This window comes from Octodon degus, unplaced genomic scaffold (assembly GCF_000260255.1).
Source record: "Octodon degus isolate 3935 unplaced genomic scaffold, OctDeg1.0 scaffold00005, whole genome shotgun sequence".
Taxonomy (NCBI): domain Eukaryota; kingdom Metazoa; phylum Chordata; class Mammalia; order Rodentia; family Octodontidae; genus Octodon; species Octodon degus.
The window spans coordinates 33,229,516-33,255,293 of NW_004524581.1; the positions used below are offsets into that span (position 1 = coordinate 33,229,516).

The following is a 25,778-nucleotide window of genomic DNA, read 5'->3' on the forward strand; positions in this document are numbered from 1 at the left end:
TTACCTGCCCCAGGGTAGGAGAAGTACTCACACCTATGGGTACTTCCCAGTAGTTACCCACCTATGGGTAATCCCAGCAGTACTAAGACCCATAATCCCAGCGTTGGATCACACATGATCCCAGTGGATCGTGAGTTAACACAAACTCTAGAAGTCCTCACCCCATGACTGCATGAGGCTTTGGGGGGACAACTAGACACAAATCATAACACTGGGGCTCCGTTCCTTTCGGCCCAATGGGGACCTGGAGAGATTGGCTCGCCCTGTCGCCTCCGTGACCTGTGTCCCCTCCTGCCCAGCTGTCCTGTCTCAGCAGCGGCGGGGCTGTGCTTTTGGACCACTGAGCCAGCCTCATGGAGCCCTGAGCTGCTGCTGCTCCTTCCCTGCTCTGCGGGCCCCCATCCACCTCTCCTCGGCCACAGTCGTCCATCTTTTTGTTCTTTCTTTTCTTTGAACTCACTCTATAGCAAGGCTGGCTTTGAACTCAGTGGTCCTCCTGCCTCAGCCTCCCAAGTGCTGGGATTCAGTGTGCTCTACCAGGCCTGGCTGCACCTCCCTCTCCTCATGGGCTCCTGCCAGCAGCCGAGCCTGTACCAGCCGCAGCCCAAGCTCCCTGCCCCCAGGGCTTCCTGGACACCAGCAGTGTCCTGGTGGGGAGGCAGGTGGGGTGGAGAACACGCACCTCTCCCAGGGATCTCTCCTGCCTTTGACTTGGATGCTGCCGTTTTAATTAAGGCCCTCAAAGCACTTGCTCAGCTGTTGGGGACGGGGTCGGTGATGTCAGTGTGCTGCGGGTCCCCACGTCCCCTGCTCTGTAAGGACCCCTAATAAACGCGTTGCCTGGCCCAGCTGGATGTGTCTGAGTCACTGTTGCGTCACAGACACTCTCTTCCCTCACGGCCCGTGTTCCTCCTGTGAGGACCCTGGAAATTCGCACCCCTGAGAGTCAGAATGAGGGACGCTTCTTCCCACTCCTGACCGCAGGCGCTGGCTGGCTAGAGGATCCCTGCAGTGTGTGCGCAGAGGCTCAGGGCAGCTCCCAGGCCTTCCCTCAGTGTGCAGGGCTTGCTGGGCTTTGACGTGGTCACTGCCCGCAGGGTCGTCTCCTGTGTCCTCGTCCCTACAGTAGACCCTTGTCCCACCCTGAGCTGACATCACAGGGCCTTAGACACCCCAGAACCTTGTTCTATGTCCCAGCCTGGGGACAGCGCCGGCTTCCTGTGGCCAGGCCAGCGCAGGCGCAGCTGGAGGCGGCCCCCGAGTCCTTCCTGCGTCTCAGTCTCTCAGAGGGGAGCCGGCCTCGCTCTGGCCCGGAGGCTGCTCTCCTGCTCTTTGCGTGTTCCCGCCTGAGGTGGCAGGCGTGTGTCCTGTCGGGTCCCCAGAAGGCCTCAGTGGCTGCTGCACGCACGAGCCTCTCTGCACTTAGGGCTGTGTCCTGGACAGCTGTCTGCAGTCTGTGAACAAAGAGTGATCCCAGGAGGAGCGGAGGACGGTGCCATCGCTGCTCAGCTGGGCCTGCTTAACTTCCTTCTCGGCTCACCCAGCCTGCCCTCCCTTTAGCCCTGGTAATCCCAGCACTGGCTCCAATGCAAGCTTAAGGGTGCTCAGGGCAAGGCAGGGTGGTGGTGCATGCCTGTAATCCCAGCACTCAGGAAGCTGAGGCAGGAGGATCCTCAGGAGTTCAAGGCCAGCTTGAACTGTGTAGTGAGACCCTGTCTCTAAAAGGAAAAACAAAAACAAAAATAGGTCAGAGTCTACTGAAGAAAACTTTTTTTTTTTTTCATGGTACTGGGGATTGAACTCACAACCTTCCACTTGCCAGGCAGGTGCTTATTCTACTTATTCTACTGCGCTAACTATCTCTCCAGCCCTAAAAAAAAAAAAAAAAAATTGTTCTACTACTAAAGAAAACAGAATCCATTGTGTGGAAACTTTTACCTCAAATGAACTTGTGTTGTGTGGTGTACAGAAGGGCTGGTGGAAAGGCAGCAGGGAGGGGGACAGCGCTTGGCGGAAGTCCCAGGGGCCCTGCGCTCCTGTGAGAAGTCACCCTGCAGCCCTTGGACTGGGCTCTGTTTCCAAAGATCATGAGTCTACACAGCCACTGGAGGGGCAGGAACTGCAGCTGTGTGTGCTGGGGTGTGTGAGTGCGTGTGTGCGTGTGTGTCTGTGTGTGAGAGAGACAGAGATAGAGGGACAGAGAGAGAGAGTGAGCGCTCGTGGGGTGGACAAGGAGGTGAGGCACCTGAGTTAGGGTACCAGCCCAGACTCCCTCTGCTGCTTTCCTTTCTCCCCCACACCTGTCAAGTGATTGATTCCCCCCCCCCCCCAACCGAGGATCCGGGGATTGAACTCAGGCCCTTGCACTTGCCAGGGAAGCACTTATGCCACTGAGCCATCTTCCCGGCCTTCCTGTCAGGTGGTTTTAATTCTTCCTTCACCTCCACACTGTCAAAGCTCCTCGTGTTGGGGCGAAGGGCAGAGCACAGAGGAGCCAGGAGGGGTCAGCCTCGGGACCAGGGGCGGCTGGGGAGGTGGAGAGGAGGCCGAGCTCCAGGATGGCGTTGGGGATGCTGAAGCCCCCCACTGTCCGCAGGCTGCCCCCTCCCTCTCCGCCCTCCTTCCCTTTGCACTCCGGCCATGCCTCCTCTTGGGTCCTCCCGGTCAGCAGGCCCTCTGCACCCTGCTGTCCCAGCCCTCCAGCGAGCCTCGCTGTCCTGGTCCCTTTGCCCTCACCCCGTCTGCAGCCTCTCAGGTCTTGGTTAGGCTGCCGTCACAGCCTGGTGGTCCTGTCCAGCCCGGAGTGCTGCAGAGCTCTTTCTCCGAGCTGTGCTCCCCCTGTTGTCACCATGGCCCCACTCACCGCCTCCTGCCTGGCGCCCTGCCCCCACTGCTCTCCCCTGTCTGCCCCGCCCCTGCAGGAATCCCCTCACCCTGGAACATTCCTGAGACCCCCAGGTGAGCTGGACGTTGTCAGGGAGGAGCTGGGCTGAGGCTGGAAGGGCCAGGAGGGAACCAGGGCACAGACAGCAGAGCACGGCTTGGGCACCGTGGGGAGCACCGTGGGCCTTCAGCAGGGAGCCCTGGAAGCTTCCTGAGAGAGAACAGGTGGGCAGCTCGAAGTGTGAGGAGAAGCGAGTGGGAGCCCAGGTGAGGAGAGCCCCACACGGAGCCGGGGTGCGGAACACAGATTTGGGACTGGAGACCCTGCTGCTCCTAGCAGGAGAGAGTGTCCTGCCTGTGACTGCTCTGTCATCAGAGGGAGTGGAGGGAGACACTGGGGGAGAGAGAGGGTGGAGGAGAGAGAGAGGAGAGGATGGAGAGGAGAGGAGAGGAGAGGAGAGGAGAGGAGGGAGAGAGAAAGAGAGAGAGAGAGAGAGAGAGAGAGAGAGAGAGAGAGAGACAGAGACAGAGACAGAGACAGAGACAGAGAGACAGAGAGAGAGAGTGCGCTGGGCTCCTGGAAGATATCAAACTGGTCAGCAGCAGAGAAAGAGCCCCTCTGAGACTCGGTGTCCAGCGCTGGGATAGAGCACTGTGAGGACCAGGATGGAGAAGTGGGTTCTAGAAAGGATTGAAGGCCACGGGGGAGGAAAGAGAGAAAGTTCAAGAATGTATGGCCAAGCATGGGCAGATGGTCTGGCTCTTACTGCCCTGAGATCACCCCGGCTCCTCCTCGTCTCCTACATGTGTGTGCAGTGTGACAGGGCAGGGCAGGAGCGAGGGATGGGGTAACGTAGACAAGGCCAGGAAGGAAGGGGGCCTGGCCCGGATGTCTTCTATGTAAACGCTCAGGCAGGGGTCACACTAAACTGAACCCTCAATCTCTCCTGCTGCTAAGGTGAGGAGGGCGCTGTGCTGGTCGCCATCCCTTACCCTGCTGCGCTGTCAGAGCTGCGCTTTGGGGACTTACGATTTCCGTTTGAATTGAGCATAAGGACCCGCAGCAGATTGGCAACATTTTGGGGACCACAAAGGAACTCGTTCTTCGGGGAGAAGAAAGAAACTGACCAGCCCCTGTGGGGGCGTCTATTTATACATGTGGTACAGTCAGTGTCACACACACAGGGCTGCCCACTCAGTAATGACTGGGATCGTCCCAGGCAACATGTTCTCTCAGGACTGAGGCAGCCTGCTTGCTCCAAGCGCTCCTCGTTCCTGGGCTGGTCTTGCCGCCCTCAACGTGTGAGCCACTTCCAGCTCCGTGCACTCCAACGCCTTCCCCTCTCTGGGCTGTGGCGTCAGTGACGGCGCTCAGCTGAGGCTGGAGACGCTGCGTGGGCAGGACTCGTGGCAGCCTTCTCGCCTTCGAGCCCTTTCCACCCGAGTGCACTCACTCACTTAGGCTCACGAGGCGCAGGCCGAGGACCTCAGGGCCGTCCTCAGCGGGCGACCTGCACGGCCCGGTGAGCGCGCAGCAGGGAGGAGCCGCAGAGCTGGCAGCTGTCGGAGGCGCTCAGCGACAGGAAACCTCTGCAGCTCCGCAGCGTCTCCTGCCCCCCGTGGTGACACTTCTCTGCTGGACGCTGAAGGCCGAGTTAAGGTGCGGCCCATGTTAATAAGCTGCTGTGTTCTCTCTCAAGTCAGCTAAGTCTACTCGGGACTTACCTGGAACACTAAAGGGTCTCTCGTGTTTGGTCTCCAAACCTCAGTCGCTGAGTGTGCAGGAGGGAGGACGGTGAGGTCACGTGGTGACGGAGGCGGGAAGCTTCGTGTCGCGGTCTCAGCTGAACACCACCTGCTTCAGAACACAAAATGACACTGTGATTCTCTAACAACTGTGGGTATTCTAATACTTGAATCCCTACAGGATGTTAGCAAACAACATTATGTATTTTTACACAGAAATTTAGAAATCAGAACCCTACACAGCACTGGAGCATGACAGTCAGGGTCACATTTTGCAGCAAACTTAAATTTTCATTTTGACGTAGCATACCCTTTATGATTTAATTTTCTTTTCTTTTCTTTTTCTTTGGCTGGCTCAGGCTGCCTTCAGGTCAGGTGTGGTAAGGCATGTAGAGCTGGGGATTGAACCACGGTCCCCGAGCCCTTTTAATCAATCATTCAAATTCAGAGGTTTGAATCTGAAAAAAGTCTCAACACACTGAGGAATCCTTGTTCTACATTTTGTGTGACCTATACAATTGGAATTGTGAATACATTTAGTACACAATGACACAACAATCATGAATAGCCGTACACACTGGGAAATCTTTGTTTCTTGATTTGGTTTTGTTCTAAAAGCATCCTTTGTGAGAAGACCTTATTGTACTTCCTCTAGAGATCTTCATCTTTTGACCACGACCAAGTTATTGGGGTTTCTCCCGCAGGACCCTGGAGACCACTGGTGGCTCCTTACCAAGGAGCAAAGGCTGGCAACGCCTGTGTGCACCAACTGGACTTCTGTCCAATAATCTCTTCCCACACGAAGAAATTTTTATTTAATTCTTTTTTAAAAATAAGTTGTGAGAAAGCCAACTGTCTTATCACTTAGATGAGCTGGTAACCCAGGTGCTTGCGTGCTTTTCAGCTTATAAGCCAGACTGTATTAAAATGAATGATCCAAAAATGCAAAAAGAAAAGGGAAAGATAAAAATTGTTGAGTCCAAATAAAAAGGAACAGCTGTTCACAGAATGGACATACAGACAACTAAACCAGCAGGCATAACAAAAATCAGGGGGCACTCAAATATATTTTCAACCAAATTGAATTATAGTAGCTCTATTACAACTTTGAAATTTATAATTGCAAATAGACTAGTCAGATTTTTATGTTCGTCACTGAGCAAATAACTCACAAATATTTGAAGGAATAAACTCATATATATATATATATATATATATATATATATATTAGATAAATTTTTTTTTTTAAACAACACCGGTAACTCCCAGCTGCGCTCTCTCTGCTGGCTCCCTCACCTGTCCAGACCGCGGTGTCCCATTTGGGTCCTGTCTCCTGGGCCTTCAGGGTCAGTTCCTGCAATAGACCTCAGGTCAGATCTAGCCTCATCCTTACTAACTTCTGCTCCACACCTAGGTTCACGGTCCAGCCTGACAGCGTGCTCTGGAACCCAGATGGGTCATTCAGCCCTCTCTGGAACACCACGAGCGCACCCTCTACCCAGGCGAGGAGCAGATGGGTCCCTCCATTGTGCAGTAGAGAGATCTCCCCACGGGACCCTCCTGGGCTTGGTTCTTTCACCTGATTGAATTCCTTACCTGCTGTTGCACTTCCATCTCTTATAGAATTTAATATATATACGAATTGGGGGTAAGATTCCCCCTTTTGTTTTTGTAATTGAATTTTGATCATACAGTGAGAAACCTGCACCTTTGTTTTGAAGGGGAAGCTGCCGCATGCCCTCGCTGGCCCTAAGAGGACCGTCTGTGAAAACAGGAGCAAGCTGAAGTAGCGTCTCAGGGAAAGTGACACCCCCGACGCCAGGAGGTCAGCCGGTGCAGACGGCCAAGGGGCGAAGCTGTCCCGACCCTGCTGCAGCACTGAAGAGAACCGGAAGAGACTGCGTCTGACGACAAAGCCACTGGGAGGCCCCCGCCCGCCCGCCCGCCGAGGCCCGCGGCGGTTCCAGCCGCGCAGAGGCGGGTCTCCAGCGCTGCCCGCGGCCGGCCGCGCCTCTGGGCACCAGGGCTGCGCGCTCGCCGGAGAGCCGGCCTGTGCGTTGTTTCCGTCTGTTGGCTTTGGAAACCACGGCCAAGTGTGGGCTCGAACATGCATTTCTATATATTTAAGGAATACAAAATAGTGGTAGAAAGGGCCAGCCAGGTACTCAGCGGACTAAAGTGCTTGCTCAGGCAGACGCGGGGACCGGGGTTCGTCCCCAGCCTGCGGGCCGCCCTGTCCCGGGAGCACTGGGAGGGCCAGTGAGACTGCGCGTGCGGGAGCGAACCTGTAATCCCAGCGCTGGGGAGGCTGATACAGGAGGGTCAGTAGGAGTCCGATCTGTGCAGTGAGACCCTGGAGACGCTGCACTAAAACGCATTTGAAAAGAAGAAGGCAAAAAAGTGATAGAAAAAAGGAGCCTTAGGAACCATGCGAAATTTCACTGAACACCGATATTTAAGATCATTGCGGTGCCCTCTTAGGATGAGTTCCTGCAGAAGAGATTCCTGCACTGAAGAGCACACACCTAAGTGTCACAGTGTGGGACAAAGGTTCCCGCAGTCTTTACTCCTCCTGCATTCCCAGCGCTGCATTTCCTGCTCTCAGCCCTGCGCTCAGTGTTTGCCTTCACTCTTGCCAAATCTACAGCCTTCAATTATTGCTCAGATTCCAATTTTCATATTCAAATTTGGATTCTTTTTTTTTTTTTTTTTTTTTTTTTGTATTTTAGGGAGGGGTCTGCAGGGTGTTCAGGGTCGCACTACTAGATCACTCTCGAAGTGATCCGACTGTTTACAGCCTCCCAAGAGCAGGGACTACAGGCCTTCACCACCTGCCCAGTCTCAGTGGCCGGCTAAGCATGCCCCCCTCCAGAGGCTCTCCCTTTCTAGTGCAGGCTGGCCTTGAATTCATCAGATAGCCTAGGCTGATCTCAAGCTCAGGGCAAGCCTCCTGCCTCAGCCTCCCAGGTGCTGGAGTGGAAGGTTGGCCCGGCACACCCTGCCACAGCTGTGTTTTGAATAAAGCCATGATGCTGTTCAAGAAAAATTAACAACATCAGTGCTCCTGATTATTCTTTCATTCCGACTACTGCTCCAGTGCTTATTTTTTCTGTGACTGCTGTAACTAAAACTCTTCAAACGGAATTGCTTCAGATAAGCTGGAGAGCGGAAGAAAGAAGTAAAGGTGGTGAGACTAGCGGGGTGCTCTTCAGTGACGTCACTCACCTGGCAGCTCTGGGCCACAAGGGCCAGCTGCTGTTCTTGTACCCGGCGCAGTCATAGGAGGGAAACGGCCACTGAGCGGGCCGTGTCCTGGGGGAGAGAGGGTGGTGGTGCGCTCTCAGCAGTCACTGAGGACAGTGGCTGTGTTCAGAGGTGACAAGTGTCTAGGTAAATGTGAGCAAGTGGCATTCGGGCAGGGAGACAGCTGCCTTGCTAGGTTGCGAGTCCATCCCTCATTCCTCCTTGAGAAGCTGACGTTTGAGGAAAGGTTGAGGAAAGCGAGGGACCCTCGTGAGGCTGTGGGCGAGTTCCTCCCAGGCACAGGAGCTGCAGGGCCAGTGCTCTGGGGCGAGTCCTGTCCCTGTATTCCTGGGACAGCAAGCACTCAGCTATGTCCTGTCAGGTAGCACATGTCAGGGGTGCAGCAGGATCCTGAGGCCTGGAGGGGGCCGGAAGGTTTGCATCTGTTCTTCAGGTGAGAAGGGGCCTGAGGTGAGAGCTGAGCTCCTCAGGGCCACAGGAGGACTCCTGCTGTGGAGCGGCCCTGTGCTGTCCCTGGCTGCTGGGCTCACAGGAGCATCATGAGGGGCAGGGACAGCCGGGCAGCACACCCCTCAGGGCCAGGTGCTGTGCTCCCTCTGGATGCACGTGTCCCTGCCCTGCGGGTGAGCAGCGCACATGGCGGGGGCCCTGGCCCCTGGGTTCTGGACATGCGCCCCCTGCATTTCCCCGGGACTCAATCTGGAGTGTGAGAAGGAGAAGCCAAGGAGCACAGCCAGCGTTCAGACTCCTAAAGGAGGGCGTTGGGGTCACCATCAGTGCAGAAGGGGAAACAGGGCACACGCGAGCCGGGGACACGGCGGACAGCCGGTAGGAGAGGCTGAGCCGAGCTGCCCACCAGCCACGCAGGGAGGTGGCGGTCTGTCCGTGCACAGATGAGCGTGGGGACGCTAGGACAGTGTCAGGGCTGCAGAGCTCGGTTGGGAGGAGGCTGCGTCCATGACATTTCAAGCCTTTTCTTCCCGCAGGTGTAAAGGTGGGAGCTATGCTCAGGCTGCACGTAAGTGGGGGCTGCGGGTGGGGCTGATTCCCGAGAGCCTTGGCTGGGGCAGTCAGCACCCACGGTGACCCCCACCCGCATTTCTGCCTGTACCAAGGTGTCCCGTGGCCTCCGAGTGCCTCTGTTCCTCACCCCAGGTAGTGACCATGCCCAGGCTCCGGTTCATCTTTGGTGACCTGAAAAAGTTCGACCCTGTAGGGGCTGGAGTGGGAGACACGTGTACGGAGGGCCCGGCCTGGGTTACACACATGCGCTGGTGTTTAGCCCTTGAGGGAGCGGGGAGTTTCTCAGGATTTTGCCACTCGTATCCACTACCTCAGGTTGTTTATGCTCTTCTATGCTGTAGCGGAGGGAGCTGCCTTTTGTGAGCCTGAGTGAGAACACGTTGAGGTGTCCCCTTGACACCTCCAGGGCTCCCGGATGCGCTTCCTGCACTCGGCTTCTGCGTGTGTTCCTCTTCCTCCTGCACGTTAGGGGCATCTGCAGATCAGCTCACTGTGTCCCGCAGCGACCCGCACTCCCGTCCTGCTCAACGTTCTGCCTCAGCAGCGGGGGGCTGAGCTGCCTGCGTCCTGTCAGGGTGCGCTGAGCTGCAGCTTCTCCCCTCCATTGTACTGGGGGCATCACACCCTTGGTTGCTGCTCAAGGGGTGCAGCAAGGGACAAAGAAAACAAATTTCCAGATTCACGGGACCCAGAGGTCAGTGCCTCAGCCCAGGCAAGGACAACGGCCCGCTGGCTGGCCTGCTATTAGCCAATGAGAGGCGTGGTGAGAGGGCATCGCGCTCTTCCTAGATCGGGAGCTGCAGGACGAAGGGGAAGAGGAGGAGGAGCAAGGCTGGCTTGCAAAGGAAACAGGCCAGGGCCCTTTCCCACGCCTGGCTCCTGGCCTTTCTTTGTGCTGTCCTCAGCAGATGTCATCTTGCTTTGGGTCCTTGGGGATTTGTCCCACCCAGACAGGAAGCTTGCAACCTCCCAAGGAAACGTCCCTGTTTTGAAGCCAGGGAGTGTCTTCCTTGTAGTTTTGGCCCCCACTAACCTATCACACAGCCTTGTCGCCAACACCACCAGGCAGCAAAATTGCCCTCCAAAAGTTGGCCAAAGTCATGCCATTAAATAGTCCTCAAGCAGTTGCTGAGGCTGGATGTCACCCTGCAGCACAAGGCCACCCCCATCCCCACCCCTCATCTCAGCATCAGGGACTTGGTGACTTTAGGGCCCCTGCTGTCTAAGGTCATCTCCTGCTCTGCCCTTAAACTCATTTGCTGGCCTCGACCTGCCCAAGGCAATCTTGGGCCATTGCCACTGTCGATTCAGAGGCGCATGCTCCTGTTAGTATCGCTCTGAAATTCAAACACATATGGAGAGGAAAAGTCTGAACATAAATTTGTGCTTCTCAACTTCATGGCATAAGGTCTGCCGATTGCTGGGTTAAAGGTACTGTCTGTAGTCTGAGCAGAAGCACGTGGGAGCGCTGAGCACACTCCCTCGTGTCTGTGTGCTGCTCAGTCCGCTGAGCGGGGCCAGGAGAAGGTGCATGTGCGCAGAGCTGCGCCCAGGAAGTGCTGGGTACTTGCTTGGCGTTGCCATGGTTACTCAGCTGGGTCATCCTCTCTGCTCCTGTTTCCTGGTCCTTGCAGTAAAACCTTGTCCCTCCATAACCTGTAATCACAGGGACTTCGATGACACCAGAGCCTTGTGCTGTGTCCCAGACCGTGGACAGGGATAGCGTCTTACGGCCAGGTTAGCCTAGGCTCAGGCCCGTGTGCGGCGGTCCGTTGCCTGCTTCTCACATTCTGTAGAGCATTCTGCTTGCCTGGCCTCTTTCTTCCCCGAGAGTGTGGTCTCATTCTCCTTTGTGTGTCCCTGTCTCTTGACAGTGGCAGGTGTTCTTCCTGTCTGGGTCCCCAGAAGACCTAAGTGGCTGCTGTACACACATGCTTTTAGGACAGGGGACCTGTCTCCTTACTGACCTGTTTCCTGCATCGTCCTTCCTCCTTTTACGCAGCTTTGAAAACATCAGCGTCTTGCTTTTAGGATCAGCGTTCATGAAGGATTCCATAGCTTCATTTTTCTCATTTATTTATTTCTTGGTGCTGTGACTCTAACTCAGGGCCTAGGACCTCACACTAGGCTGGCAGGGGCTGCGCTGCGGGGCAATATCCCTGGCCCCACAGTTTCTCATGTAGGTAAATTCTTCCTGTGCTCTGCTCAACCAATCCTCTTCCTGTCCTTTGTGTAGTGATTCTAGAGTGGCTTAAAGTGGCCACTCAGCAATACCTAGGACAGGGTCTACAGTAGAGTTCATTTGGAAAATAGGCCTGTTGTCTAGATCGTTTCTCCTACGGGGCAAATGAAAAGGTTCCACGAGGCTGCTGGGGGAGGGAGGGAAGGAGAGAGGAGGAAGAAGGACAGCACTTATGAATAAAGCCCACGAAGCCTTGACCCGGTGTGGCAGATTGCCACACTGCCTTCCGGGAAGCTGGTCTTCAAAGCGGGGCTGACTCAAGGCTCAGGGCCTGGGACTGTCCTCCACACAGCGAGGAGATGGACCACTGGGGACCGCGTGGAAGGGCGCACGCTAGGAACTCAGCGGAGCCACCCAGGATGTCCCTGGGATTGCGAGCATTAGGAGGAGGACGTCCCGAAAGGAAAGACAGTGTGCAGGGTGGGACAAGGAGGGCGGGAGGAGACGAGGAGAGCCAGGTGCAGTGTGGCGAAGAGGGAGCTGGACAGAGAGGGAGACACGCAAATGCCCTGCACTGTGTGACGGTATGCTCAGCACCACTAATCAGCAGGAAAATAGAAAGCAAAACCGCAGCGACATTTGATCCAGTTAGGATGGTTATCGTAAAAATAAGTTCATGTCATTAGTACTGACACTGGGTTAAGTGAAGCGATCCTGCCACAATCTAATGCTAGCTAGCACCGCTCTAAGTGGACTCACAAAAGTCAAATTCACAGAAACAGGGATTTAAAACATGGTGGCCATCAGGACTTGGATGTGGGCGTGGGGGTTGGGAGGGTACCGGTCGAAGAATCCAAAACTCCAGGAGGGAGAAATAATCCCAGAGCTTTCGTGCCCAGGGAGTAGATCACTGACAGGGTATTACGCTCTTGAAATCTCTGAGAGGAGCTGTTAGGTGATCCCAGCACCAGAGAGAAGACAAGGACGCAGATAACGCGTGCGTTAACTAGGTTCACACAGCCAGTCTGCACAGCGAACAGACAGCAACGTCCTGCTGCGTGCAGAACACGGGCAAAGATTGGCCAATTCAAAGTGAGAATTAAAATTTTACAACACAGATAAGATACATAGTATAAAGAAAACTTAAAATATTCTAAAGCAGTTCAATGTTCACTCTTTTATGTGCTTTATAGACTTTTAATGAATATACCTAGAGAGCCTAAGAGGATATTCTTTGTTTTTAGTGTGTAATATAGTAGATGCTGGTGTGTAAAAACGACCTCTTAATCAGTATAAGAGCAGTAAGGCAAAGAGAAAAACAGGACAGCGCAAGGATTGATAAGGCCGTCAGTGTGCTGGGCAGCTTGAGGGCTGCGGATTCTTGCACATTGGAGCTGAATAAAATCTGTACAGCTCCTATTAGAGACCTACAATAATAAATTGTGACTCATCTATTAAGAATATTACTTTACAAAACAGTAGCGAAACTCAGAGCTATGCAACGAAGATCATCTAAGTTCATAGATATGCAAGTATGAAATTTGACCAAAAAGAGAATAAAATTACTTCATTTGCTGAAAATGAATGAAATTGGAGGTCACCGTGTTAAATAAACCACACAAGACTCACACCACATGTACCTCGGATGGTCCCCAATATGCAGAATCTTAAAGTGTGATCAGTGTAGAAAGGAGACTGTCTTGGCCTGTCTTCGTTACTTTTCTCTCCTTGCTGGGACACATACCTGACACCCAAACTAAGGAAGGAAAGATGTATTTGGCCCCCAGTTTGTGGAGGTTTCAGTCTGTGCTTGGCGGGCTCCGAGGCCGAGTGGCACATGGCGGAGGCAGCAGCTCACAGCGGTGGAAGTCCAGAGCAGAAGCGAGGAGCCACACAGCAGAGAGCAAGTCCGTCTGCCTCGTGCGGCACTCAGGCTGTCTGTCCCAGCCCGGTGCAGCACTCACATCCATAATTCCAGCAGTAGCTCAGGAATTAATCAGAAACTATAGAAGTCCGCCCGAATGACGGCATGAGGCTTTGGGGGACACCTAGACACGAACCATAACATGAGCGAAGAGTCGGGAATGATGAAAAGTGGGAGCCGTGTAACAGAGGCTAATGAGGGATGGAAGGGTCAGCTGATGTGGGGGCCAGCAAAATGCTACAAAGAAGAAAATACTGCAAGGAAACCCAATATTTTATAAAACTGTGCATGCTAAAATCATATTTGAAGACAAGACAAGTAGTCAGAAAACTATGTAGAAAAACAAAATATAGAGCTTCGCTCATCCGACTGCAATATCATATGTATATACTCAGTACATGGTCTACAGGGTCTCGCTGCAGATCGAACTTGTGATCCTCCTGCCTCCTGTCCTCAGCCTCCAAGTGCTCAGATTACAGGGGTGCGCGCTATGCCCAGTCTTAATCACTGTCTCAGGGCGCCTGGGCGGCGGGCCTGCTGTGGCACGCCGGGCACTGAACCTGGCCCTGGTGCTTGCCTAAGCGGGCGCTTTGTCTGCTACGCTGTCTGGCTGACCCTACCATTGAGACATATTTCTAGGTGAAGCGAGAAAAACCACTTTCACAGTTTCAATCTCTGATCACTGAAAGTTTGCCAAAGTCATGCTCCTCGCTGTAGCTAATTAACAACAAAACTGGTTTCTTTGGGGATCTTGATGTGGGCTCTCAGGCACACCTTCTCCAGGCTTGCAGAGACAGCGCTTCCTGTTTAGTTCCTTTCCACAGAAGCTCACTCTGTGAGCCACGGATCCAACAGGGGAGCTTTCTCAGAGAATTGTGAAGGGGATGAGGAGCGCGGGTCGGGCTGCCCAGCCTTGGGAGCAGCTACCGAAAAGACTGCAGTAAGGCCTGGGCCATGAGACGGGACCTGGGAGGGCTGCGTGCAGGAGAGGAGCCAGGGCAGAGGCCCGGGAAGCCAGGCCCAGGTCTGAGGTCGGGAAGCCCCGTGCCGGGCATTCCCGTGTCCCTGGAGTCTCTTTCCACTTTGCTGTCTCCCGACCCTCATCAGGTTCTTCCTTCTGGACGCTCAGCCTGAGACTCCAGCTCTCACTGGAGAAGCCTTCTCACCCTAGGGGTTCAGTGCCTGGAGAGGTCAGTGAAGGTCACTAAACAGCCGTGAAAGTCTGCTGCTCTTCACAGTGGGTCATGGGGTCTGAACCCTCTTCCTGGTGGGGTGGGTGTCCCGGCCCCGGCAGACCAGATGAATGTGGCGTGGCAGGGAAAAGGTCTCCAGAGGGAGAAGCCAGAGGACCCCCTGGCCATGTGCAAGACCAGGAAGCAGACATTTGGGCCCACGTCCCTTATCTGTACTCTCTCTGTCCTGACCCCAAGCAGGAGACTAGGACTAGGACTTGTAGTAATCGGGAGTGGTCCGTCAATCACAGAGGTGTCCAGCCTTGGCCAATCACGGCTGGCCAGGTGGCTGTGCTCCTTCAATCCCGGAGAGCTTGGCCAATCCCCAGGGAAACATACGGGCAGAGGGGCTGGAGGGCCTGTGTAGGGCAGCCCAGATGTGGGGTCAGGAGGGGACAGACGGACAGCAGGCTGTGACTTCTCTGCTGCTGGGCTTTGTTTATGCAGTCACAGAACATGTCCTGGGTGGAGGATTTCTTCTCCAGTTTTTCTTTTCCTCTCTTTTTCTTCTCATTTTCCTCTCATTTCAATAATAATTCACCTCTCCTTTTTTTCTCTCTCTCTTCTTATTCTCTCTTTTTTTTTCTTGATAAATGTTCACTTCTTTTTCTTCTTTCTCTCGCATTCAGAAGATTCCGGTTTAATAAACAAAAACATTAAATATTTTAAAATCTTGTTTTGCAATACAGTACATTGTGGGGTGTTTTGTTTTGTTCTGTTTTTTTTTCCCCTTCCTGATGAGCCTAATGATGTGGGGACCTCCAAATGATATAGGGGAAAAATAAACTCCCGACCTGAAAGGTACCCTGGACGAGTTCATGTGCTCTAAAACCAAAGAATGAATTTTAAAAACAAACGGAGGTTATTAGCAGAATGTATTTATTGGGAGAAAGAAAGCTCCTGTCTGAGAGAGGGACAGGAAGGGGCCCCCGAGCAGGCAATCCCCAGGAAGCTGCAAAACCATGTGGGTCTAAGGTGGAGAAGATGGGAACTCCCCTAAGGTGAGCATGAGGTGGGACAACAGTATGGTCAACCAATGAGATTACAAGCGCCTTTGCTCGGGTAAAGCTGATTAAGTCCAGGCCCAAATGGGGCAGCGAGGCAGGCAGCGAGTGGCCGTGAGTATAGAGCAGGCCCTTGCCCAGGAGCCAGCCGGCAGTAGTTGGATTAGTGCTTCTTCCAGGCTTCCTCGGGGCGAGGATCAGAATCCCATGCTAACTCTTAGGGAGGCAAACATTTGTTCGAATTTTGGTCTCTAGGTCTGGCCACAGCAGCAGCATCCGTCCCTCATACAGCTGTAAGGTATCGCGTCTTCTTTGCTACTGGCTGGAGTGCCTGGCCCTGTCTGACTGCCTGAAATATTTCTATCTAACTTAGTTGCCTGCAACACTAACGCCATCCATCTATTCTGATGTCAGTGCAGTTGTTTGCAGTGGGGTTGTGTAAAAAAAATCCCATAAAGGGAGACTGTCCTACAGTTTCCTTGTTCCGGTCTTGTAGCAGAATTTTTGTAATTCTCGCCATATATTATGTTCTGCGATGACAAATGACAGTGATCACAGAAAATGACACAAATAGCTTTACAGTTAGAGAAGTTGGACCTCTAAAGCTGTCAGAGAACCTCCAGGGGCCTCTAGGAGAGCAGATGCACTCCGCTTGCCTCTCTGGAAACTCGAGGCATCGCAGGACAGAGGTGCGGAGGCAGGCAGCCCACCGCCCGCTAAGGCAGTGGGGGCGGGTGCCCGGAGGGCTCTGTCGCCCCTGGAGTCCGCACGCGGGAGTCGGCATTGCAGGTATTTACACGGGGTTTACCTCCTCACCCCACTTCCTGGGGTGCTTTTGGTTTATTCTATTGGATAAAGTTGTCTCGGCCTTGTTATCTGGCTTTTTTTTCTTATTCTTGATTTTTAGACTACAGAAAATAGTAAAATCGCTTCAGATAATCCTCTGGCCCCAGCCTGGTCTTCCCAGCCGGGGAGTGTCGGTTGTGCAGCCAGCTTGTCAGCTTCTGGGATCAAAATCAGCCTTGGGGGTAAACTGGAAATGTCCCCTGCACCCGAGATACCCCTTGGGTAGGGACCGAACGTGATGCTTGTTCAAGCGCAACAGCTGGCAGGGTGTCACCTAAAACCCCAGAAGCAGATCACGTTTGCTCTCAGTAAGGAAGCTGTGCTCTCGTGGATGATCATTCCTGAGGTGCTCCTTAGTTCCGTCTCGCCTGGGTCAGGAGGTCCTTCTGTTTAGACTTAGAGATTATTTGACTTAAAATGTGGGAAATGCTCAAACACGGTTTGCCCCGTGAGAGTTACTGTTTCCGTCAGCCTAACCAAACTGAAGGCAGCTTCTTCTTGACTAACCGCTCCTGGCCGCCCACTCAGGGAACTTGCCACACTAAATGCATTTGCTCCGTTGAGCTGCAAATCTCCTTCACTTCATAAATGTCTTTTTGGATGGCTTAGAGCCATCTCCTTCGCATGTGACCCTAGGAGGAGGGTGCCCTGCTCTCCCAGTGGCTGGGACGGAGAAAGCCTAATCACCGCTTGGCTGAGGAGAACAAATATTCCAGAATCCCGCACCTGAGCATAAAACTACACGTGTGTGAAGCTCTACGAAGGGAGCCATGAAGGGGATGCAAGAGCACGAAGCTGAGTACAGATGCCTCCTCAAGGCTCCTTGGAGGAGCTGACTTGAGGGGACGCTCTAGGGGAAGCAGCTGTAAAACCCCCTCGAGAGGTTTACAGAGGCCAACTGTGAGGGGAGGCAGGGAGAGCTGGGCGTGACTCTGTCTGTCACTGAAGAGAGATCAAGGAGCTCTCTGGAAGACGAGCCCAAGCCCTCAGCAGGCCTGCTGAGCAGGTTGCGGACGCGCATCACACAGAGAAGAATTCGAGGATGCGTCACCCAGAGGCCTTGCGGGGCCACACTAAGGAGTGACACGCCAGAGCCAAGCGCAGTGTGCGCCCTGCGAGGAGGCGCCTGCGGCCTGGGCTGCGCTCTCAGACGGGAGCCGCGTTTCCAATGCGAAGAGAATCTGTCGCTGCCACGGTGGCTCCTGCTGTAAACACAGACTCAGGCTGAGGCAGGAGGATCCCGCAAGCCTGAGGCCTGCCGGGCAGCACGTGAGTTCAAGTCCAGGCTGAACTGCACAGTGAGATCCTATCGCTAAAAGATATAATAATAATAATAATAATAATAATAATAATAATAATAAAAGTTGAGCAAATGTATCTTCCTGTAGTGAGAGTGATATTGCTGCTAGGAGGACTTGGCTCCTAATAAAAAGCATCAAACATGAAGAAAAACTCCACATCAGTAAAAACTAGCCTGGAGCTGCAGAGGCAGAGCCCTTGCCCATCACGCTGAGGGTCCCTCGCTGAGCTGCACAGTGGAGGTGACTGTACCAAAGGTGCTCAAATCCTGTCTCACACCAGGCCCAGCATGACTGCAAGGACTCAGTTCACGATTTCTCCTCCCTTGAAACACCAAAGGACAAGGAACTGGGAAGAGCTGGTACGGAGGGTTCTAAGGCTGAGTGAGGAGCAATTGCTAAGAAGGCACCGGTGCTTTCAGAACTGCCAACAGAGATGTCTGTCCAGGACTCGATGGTCATAAGTGATGTCTTGTGCACCCACAGGTCCCCTTTTTCTGCAGGCGACACCCTCTGTCACATCCTGCACCTACTCTGCTCTCCTCCAGGCCTTAAAATGAGCCATGGGACAGACCTGAGAAGCTCCCCAACACTTCCAGCAACCTCCTCAGGAGTCCAGGTCCTCCAACACTGTGAAAAATTTGACCCAGCTGATCTTCAAAGTGAATAACTTTTGCGCCACTGCAATGTGAGTTGGGTCCAGGACACACTGGGCGATGGCAGCAGATGGGCCCAGAGTGGCAGCTCGAGTTATGATCCTATTTTCCACTTAGGTCATTTCTGAAACAGGACGGGAAGTGTCGTGTTGTTGCAGGCAGCCAGATTAGACAGAAATATCATAGACAGTCAGACAGGGCGAGACTCTTGAATGAGATAACACAGAAGACAAGATATCTTGCAACTCTGGGAGGGACGGATGCTCCCGCAGTGGGCCAGATCTAAAGACCAAAGATCAAACAAATGCCGACCTCCCTAAAGATTGGCATCTGAGATTGATCATCACCCTGAGGGAGACAGAAGAATCATTAATCCAACTACTACTGGATGGCTACCTGATAAAGTCCTGTTCTACATTCATGCCCACCTGCTACATGACTCCTTTCCCTGTTTGGTACTGGTCTTAATCAATTTTACCTGAGCAATGGTGATTGTAATCTCATTGGCTGTCCATAGCTTTGTCCCACCTCATGCCCACCTAAGCGAGTTCCCATGTCTTTTCAACCACCTTAGACCTGCCTCACCACATGACTTTCCTCTATGAAAGTCCCTGGAAGAGACAGCTTCCTGGGGAACCACCCACTCAGGCCCCACCGCCGTCCCTCTCTCAGACAGGAACTTTCTTTCCCTCAATAATATATTCTGCTCAGAACCTCCGTTTGTTCCTAAAATTTATTCTTCGGTTTTAGAGAGCACAAACTTGTCCAGGTCAAGCTGGGAAAGCCTTTTTCCCTATATCATTTGGAGGTCCCTGTATCAGTTGTTCTCCTGTATCATGTGGAGGTTCCACCGAGATCACTGGATGAAGATACAAGTTTGCTTTTCTTTCATAGTTTCCGGATTGGGACTTGCTTACGTAACAAATTCTTATGCTCCAAATGTTGATATGTCTTTGCTCATTGCTCATAATTGTTCAAGCTTTGCCTCATACAGTTTTGTCTCATACAGTTCTGTTAAAATTGTTTGCAATTTCATATGCTTTGTCTCTTATATGGTTTAGTTAAAATGTTGGTCCAAGTGTTGTTGGTAAATCTACATAAAAAAATGTTGAAATGTTACAAGTTCATGATATTTCTTTAATGGGACATTTTATGACTATTCTTTACTTCTAGATGCTGCATTTGAGCTAGTTGCTAAATGTACTGATATTCCTTGCTGGAATTTAAACAATAGCTCTAGAGAGAGTAAAGCTATAAAGCTTCCTAATGGATTTTATGTAAACTTCTGTAAAATGGGACTTTTAGCCAGCTCAGACTTAGAAAATATACATGCCTGTGTATGAAACACGGGATTCCTTTTGCTAACTAAATGATATTAGGTTGGCAACCATTCTTAAAGACTTGGAGGACAGGTATTACTGAGACAAACTGCTTCTGATCCCCCTCTACATGCTAGAGGAAATGTCAGGCCTGCTCTGTTTCAGTTTCCTTTCTTTGATTTTATTCCTAAGTTTCCCACCTCTTTGTACTCTCCTTTTTTTTTTTCTTGTGGTATGGGGGATTGAACTCAGGACCCTGCGCTTGCCAAGCAAGTGCTTATTCTACTGAGATATCTCCCTGGTCCCTGCACTCTCCTTTTTATTTTTTTTTAAATTTATTTATTCTTTTTTTTTTTTTTTTTTGGCAGAACCGGGGATTGAACACAGACCCTTGCACTTGCCAACAAAGCACTTATTCCACTGAGCCATCTCCCCGACCCCTGTACTCTCCTTTTTAGAGGCATATAAAATTAGGAAAACTCTAGACTGTTCCAACTAAGTGAAGCCCTTAGAAAATGAGCATTTGTTAATGCCAAAGACAAGGAAGTCATTTTAGAAAACGTATACACACCCCGTCTCAGGGTCAGATGAGACAAAGAATTATGCCTGTCCAGGAGGACACATAAAAGCCACATCCTGGTCTCCTTTTAGAGCCTAAGCCTGAGACATAGTGGAGAGAACCAACTTCTGGGTGACACCAGAAGGAGCTATCTCCAAAAGCAGCACACTTATGTGACCAAAACACGTTTCGTGTGAGGGAGGATTCAACCTTTTCTCCTAGGTCTAGTTATCATTTAGGTGCATAAGAGATAAGCTGTGGAATCTAAAACCTTTAGTATAAAGTGCTAGGTAATCTTGTTCAGGCTTGTAACTATCCCTTATAGAACTCCGACAAACAGCGGTTACTCTGCCAGCTAGCAAATGCTCTTAGAGCAGCTGCCACTCTTTGAAGCAGAGGGCAGGTTTCCCCAGCCGCTCTTTGGGGAATCCCCACTGAAGCCCGTGGCTGATGGAGTGTTGACCAGAGAACCTGCTGGATTCCTTTCTGGAGACGTCTCTGGCTGTGTGGGCCAAAAGAAACTGAGAACACCTGAGGGGTTGTGGCCATGCCCGAAGGTTCCTTGGTGGAAACTGGCTCCTGACCACCGAAAGATCTCCATTTGCCTGTTGTACTTTCTTCCTCTCCTTCTGCTAGTAAAGTAGAGGTTCTACCTGAGCTTTTCAGAGAAACAACTTAATGAGTCACTCCTTCAGAAATAAGGCTGAGGCAGCTTACGATAGTTTTCACTACAGTGGCTATTAGAGGAAAGGATTTACATCTGAGCCTTACGGTAATTAAGGCCGAGGTGATTACATGGAAAACAAATGTCTGCAGACTTGGCTTAGTGCACGGGACCAAATCCCTCCAGTCAAGGGTTCCAGCCCTTGAAGTGACCTTGGTAGCCTGAGAAGTGCTCTGCTTTCGACTGACCCTTTTAGGCAATAGTTCTGCCCCCTTTTGCAGACATTCCAGTCACCACATCAATTGTAAGTTACATATATTCTATGAGAGTAAGTGAAGGGTTTGTGAGAGGTTTCAGGAGATAAGAATTGTGCACCAGTTGAAGGGTGGATAGGCTGGTGGGATCTTGTCTCCCTTCTCTCCAAAAGGAACATCCACCTGCTCTGGAGTGGCTACTCAAGGGACGCCTGGGTGGAGGAATCAATTAGAAAGAAGGTGGGGACGCCCAGAAAGGTAATTTCTATTGAATTCCATGTTATCTCGCACTCAAAATCTCTTACTGCTCTGGAGTGTTTCATTAAGCACCGGAAGACGTTTGATCCTTACGTGCTGAAAAAGAGCAGCTCAATCCAAATGAAATACAGAGGAAAGTACCAATTATAGTGCTATTTTATAAATAGAAAATGATATAAAAGCGAAATAGTAAGAAATGTTCTGTTTTCAGATTTTGTTTGCATTAAGAAGGTTGTTGTTATTTGAGTTTTGGATTGTACATGTGAGCAACAGCAGAACCGGGCAGTTCGGCCTCACTCACCATGACTGAAAGTAAGGTTTCCTCTGCTTGCCTTTCTAAAGGGTGGGCTTCTCAAGCAGCGGTAATCCAGGCCACTACGAGGCTGCACCCATCCTTACCGAGTTTATGCAAGCTTTTCAACGATAATGCCCTTCGAAGAAGTAAATAGACAATTTAGAACTTCCAAAGTTCATGTGCATTTTTCTCTGTGACCTCAAACAGATCAAGTCAGATCTCAGAAATCTTTTGATGACCCTGATAAGTACATCGATGTCTTTAGAGGCCTCACTTGAAAGGTGTAATGTTAATCTTAAACCAAGTTTTCACTTCTATGGACATACGGGCAGCACTACAAGCTACTATTGCATTTGTAGAGGAATATTATATTGTTAATTGTAAAGAGTCAAAAGATGGACAACCAGTGGAACTACCAGTTCCCACTGGAGCCCAAGCAGGCAAACTCCTGGTCACCTAATAGCCAGGAAAGAGACTAAAACAGACGTTTTCTTTCAAGTATGTATTCTTGAAGGTCGAAGAATTAAAACCAAGCCTTCTAGTTATTGCAAATTTTAGCTATTTATCAGGAGAAAGATGAACAATGCTCTCATTCTTTGTAGTGTTTAATAGAGGCACTGGTAAGACACACTTCATGAGAAGTCAATTCAATAGAGGGACAGATTACTCTTACGAATAAGTTCATTATATAGTCAGCTTCAGTTATTAGAAGAGAGCTATAAAAGATAGCTTTTGCTCCAGACAACTCACTTGACATTTTATAGGACACTGAAGAAACAATTTCCAATAATCAGAACTGGGAGAAAACCAGGGAGAGAAAGCAAAGAGATCAAAAATGGCTGCCTTTGTTGCGGCCTCAAAACAGACCTTAAGTCTGATTCTCTGGGCTCCAAGAAGAGCTCAATGGCAATGAGGCTCATCTGCCGCTGCTGTCAGAAGCCAGGCCAGCATAAGAGGGACTACCGTCAGAGGCCCGCAAGCCAGGCCCTGACTGCCAAGGCAGCCACTAACAGTGAGACTGCACTCTGAGGTGGAGGCCCAGAGCTCAGACTCGGCCTCCCACGTGGTCCATCAGGACTGAAGGGCTGGGCCTGCCTCCTCCCTCTGGCCAGACTGTTACCTCCACCTGCTGTCTCCATGGAGGAGCCCTGAGTAATCATGACTATAGGAGGAAAAGAAACTCAGCCTATTGCTGGACATTGGCACAGGTCTCTTCGTCCTTCTCCCATCCTGACTTTCCTTCCAGTCATCATACCTCAATAGAAACAGACGTTAGAAGACATCTGGCTTTAGCTGTAACTGAGATGGTGAAAGATATTCAGGTTGCTGACTAATCAAAATTATTCTAAGACTAGTTTTTACAAATATTATATATTATTGTTCATGTATAAGACTTAAAAAGGTATTTCACTAGTTAAAGCAGATCCTCAAGGACAGATAAAATCCCATCAGCATAAAAAAGTTCTAAGGACACTGGCTACACAGTGTCCAACAGCTTTGGGCCGCAGATAGAGCCAGGTCTTGTAGTTGTGACATAAAACTCAGAGCCACAGTGTCAAAAGGAAAGACCCTTCGGCAGTGCCCCTTGCTTACAGTGGGACCATACCCAAGGCCCTGAATGGGACATCGGTTAAATCTGACTAAATGCTATGTATTTCATGATAAGTGTGTAAGTTAGCCCATTGATTTCTGATGTAACTCAGGTATGTCATGCTCGGAGCTAATACAGGTGTGATGTCTCTTAAGCAAAGCTAGAGGCATTTATAGCAAACTGTCAGACTCCATGTATAACGGCGTCTAAAAGCTAGTGAGTTATGATTGCTAGCCTCAAAAAGTTTCTATAACTTTACCTGTTAGCTCAAGTGCTCATGCTTTGAGTATACATGCTCTAATTTCTCAGAAAACTTGTTCTTTCCTAGAAGATACCAAAAGCAGGTAATCATACAGGTAAAACCTATACTGAATATGCTTGACTACTTTTAGGTTCCTTTCACTGGGATCCACCAGATTTTGTCTAGAGAGGCATAGGAAGGCTTTGAGTGTCCACCTCACACAGCCCAGGTGAACCGAGTCTTCTCAGAGGTTTCCTGCCTCATTAGAAGGGAAGTGATATTCTCATTCCTAGGGCGGGGCTGATTGCCTCGAGATGCTTCCTCTATCAGTCTAGTCCTATGTCAGGAAATCCACTACAGGGGAAGTCGCTTTCATGTTCCTTGGGCAGGGCTGCCTGCAGGAGGCCTTAAAACTAAAAAGTTATACTTTGCTCAGTGGGTCCCAGGTATCTGACACAAGTGCAGAAATTAGAAGGGTTTGCAGGAGTGAATTGGTCTCAGTTGATAGAAAATGCTCAGAAAGTGTTTCATAGTAGAAAGAATACAGAATGGAATTATACATGGAAAATGAGAATAGTGATGCTGTTGGCCTACAGGAATAAATAAAGGACAGTTCACAAACAGGGGAAAAGTTATGTTTCTCTGGATCCAGACAGAGAGAAGGAACATTTCAAGCAAAAATTTCCAAAGCTGCTAGTTCATTATGGAATCAGAGAAAGTTTCAGATTGATAAGATCATGAGTTTTCACCACTCAATCTGTAGGAACCCATGTTACCTGCCAATACAAGAAAGAAAGCCTGGTCGGGGAGATAGCTCAGTAGAATAAGTGCTTGCCTGGCAAGCGCAGGGTCATGAGTTCAATCCCCAGTACCGCAGGAAAAAAAAAAAAGAAAAGAAGAAAAAGAAAGCCTGTTAGACGTTTCAGAGAAGCTCATACAGATTTGTTGGTATTTATCCAGCCAGTAGCCCCACTTGCGAACTAGAAAGTACTCAGTGTTGTCCATAAGTCCTACAGTTCATGTGTCCCCAATAATAACAGAGTTGCTGAGACAAAAGGCCAATTTGTTTGAAACAACGCACAATGGCCATGGAAGATAAAAAAGGGATTAAACCTCACATGTAAGCGATCTCTGCTAATGACCTACACAAATTTCCAACATGTCTTTTTGTAATTACAAACTTTAAATGGTTTTTACATTCCCGATTCTTCTGTTAATGTCTCCATGGTTGTTCAAAAGATATCAAACAAATGGTATGTGAGATGCTGAAGTCCCCTAGACCTTATCTTTTATTATTTGTATGGCAGTCATGATTGTCTACTTGGTGAAAATCATTTTTGACTATTTATAATCATGCTGTTGATATTATTATTTGGCACATGCATGTTTAATTGTTTGTTTGGCTTTGTCTCCTCCAGTCTTGAAACTATACGTCCACCCAAGAGAAAAATACCTGTTATCTATCGAGGGCCTTTAGATAGAACCTCTGAAGTGTGTATCTGACTGCCGATCAACAACTACAGGGGCTGAGGAGATGGCTCAGTGGAATAAGTGCTTCTCTGGCAAGCGTAAGGGCCTGAGTTCAATCCCCGGTTCCACAAAAAAACAAACAAACAAAAAAAACCTACAACCCCCTTCAGCCTGAAGAAGTTAGAGTGCTCATCCACCACGCTTCCCTCATGGCAGTTTGGCTTACTTCTTCAGAGAGGGGAATGTTGCAGGTAGCTGAGTTAGATATTATAAACCTCCTTTTTATACTTTTCTACTGGATGGTTAAGACCAAGATATAGCAAGACCTATATGCCCAGAATTGTAACTTTTGTATCTGATAAGGTCAGCCAAGTACTCTCAGGATTTATCCTGTAGCCCTGTACCGCCCTTTGTACATCCTTTTGTCAGTGTCAGCCATGAGGATGAGTCACGGCCATTGCTTGGCCAATTTGCTCTCCGTGAAAGCTTGAGAAAATGTTTTCTCTCCATGTGACTCTCCCCAGGCTCACTATACATCATCGATCACATTCCTCGGTGGCTCCATAATCTCCTTGATCAGAAAATTTGGAGCACAACTGAGTTACATGTTGTTACAGTACAGGTTCTGCAAGGAGAGTTTAAAAGTATTTTATCATCATATACTTAACTCATGAAATAGTACTGTTTCTTAGACAGACTTCGACTGATCTTGTGAATGTATGTTATAAATTCAAGGACAACCACAAAACAACATAAAAAGAAATGCACCGAGTATGCTAAGAAGACAATCTTATGAAACGTTCCATTAAATACACAAGAAATGCACACTGAAGGACAGGAAAAGGAACACAGAACGGGAATAAGCAGAAAACAGTAACACATAGAAGAGATCAGTCCCACAGTGTCATTAGCTACTTTGAAGACAAAGGTGTAAATTCATTCCTGAAAAGGCAGAGACTGTCGGGCAAAGCCAAGCGCGCCCCGCTGAACTCCCTTGCAGGAACTCCCGCATCCGCAGAGCCCTCCAGGGCAGCGCGAGCGGGCGGGCCGAGGGCGCCCCCAGCGGCCG

The 25,778-nt window shown here is 50.4% G+C and overlaps 1 protein-coding gene and 1 pseudogene across 4 annotated transcripts in view; both read left to right on the plus strand.

Moving 5' to 3' along the window:
* Nucleotides 1–25,778, plus strand: part of LOC101582899 (HLA class I histocompatibility antigen, B-38 alpha chain-like) — a 245,968-nt gene that overhangs the window by 142,350 nt on the left and 77,840 nt on the right. The window lies entirely within an intron of this gene.
* Nucleotides 2,850–25,778, plus strand: part of LOC101577219 — a 26,666-nt pseudogene continuing 3,737 nt past the window's right edge. The window contains exons 1-3 of the transcript XR_002822525.1: nucleotides 2,850–2,958; nucleotides 3,842–3,920; nucleotides 4,346–4,543. The product of XR_002822525.1 is annotated as a class I histocompatibility antigen, Gogo-B*0101 alpha chain-like (transcript). The remainder of the gene's footprint in view (nucleotides 2,959–3,841; nucleotides 3,921–4,345; nucleotides 4,544–25,778) is intronic.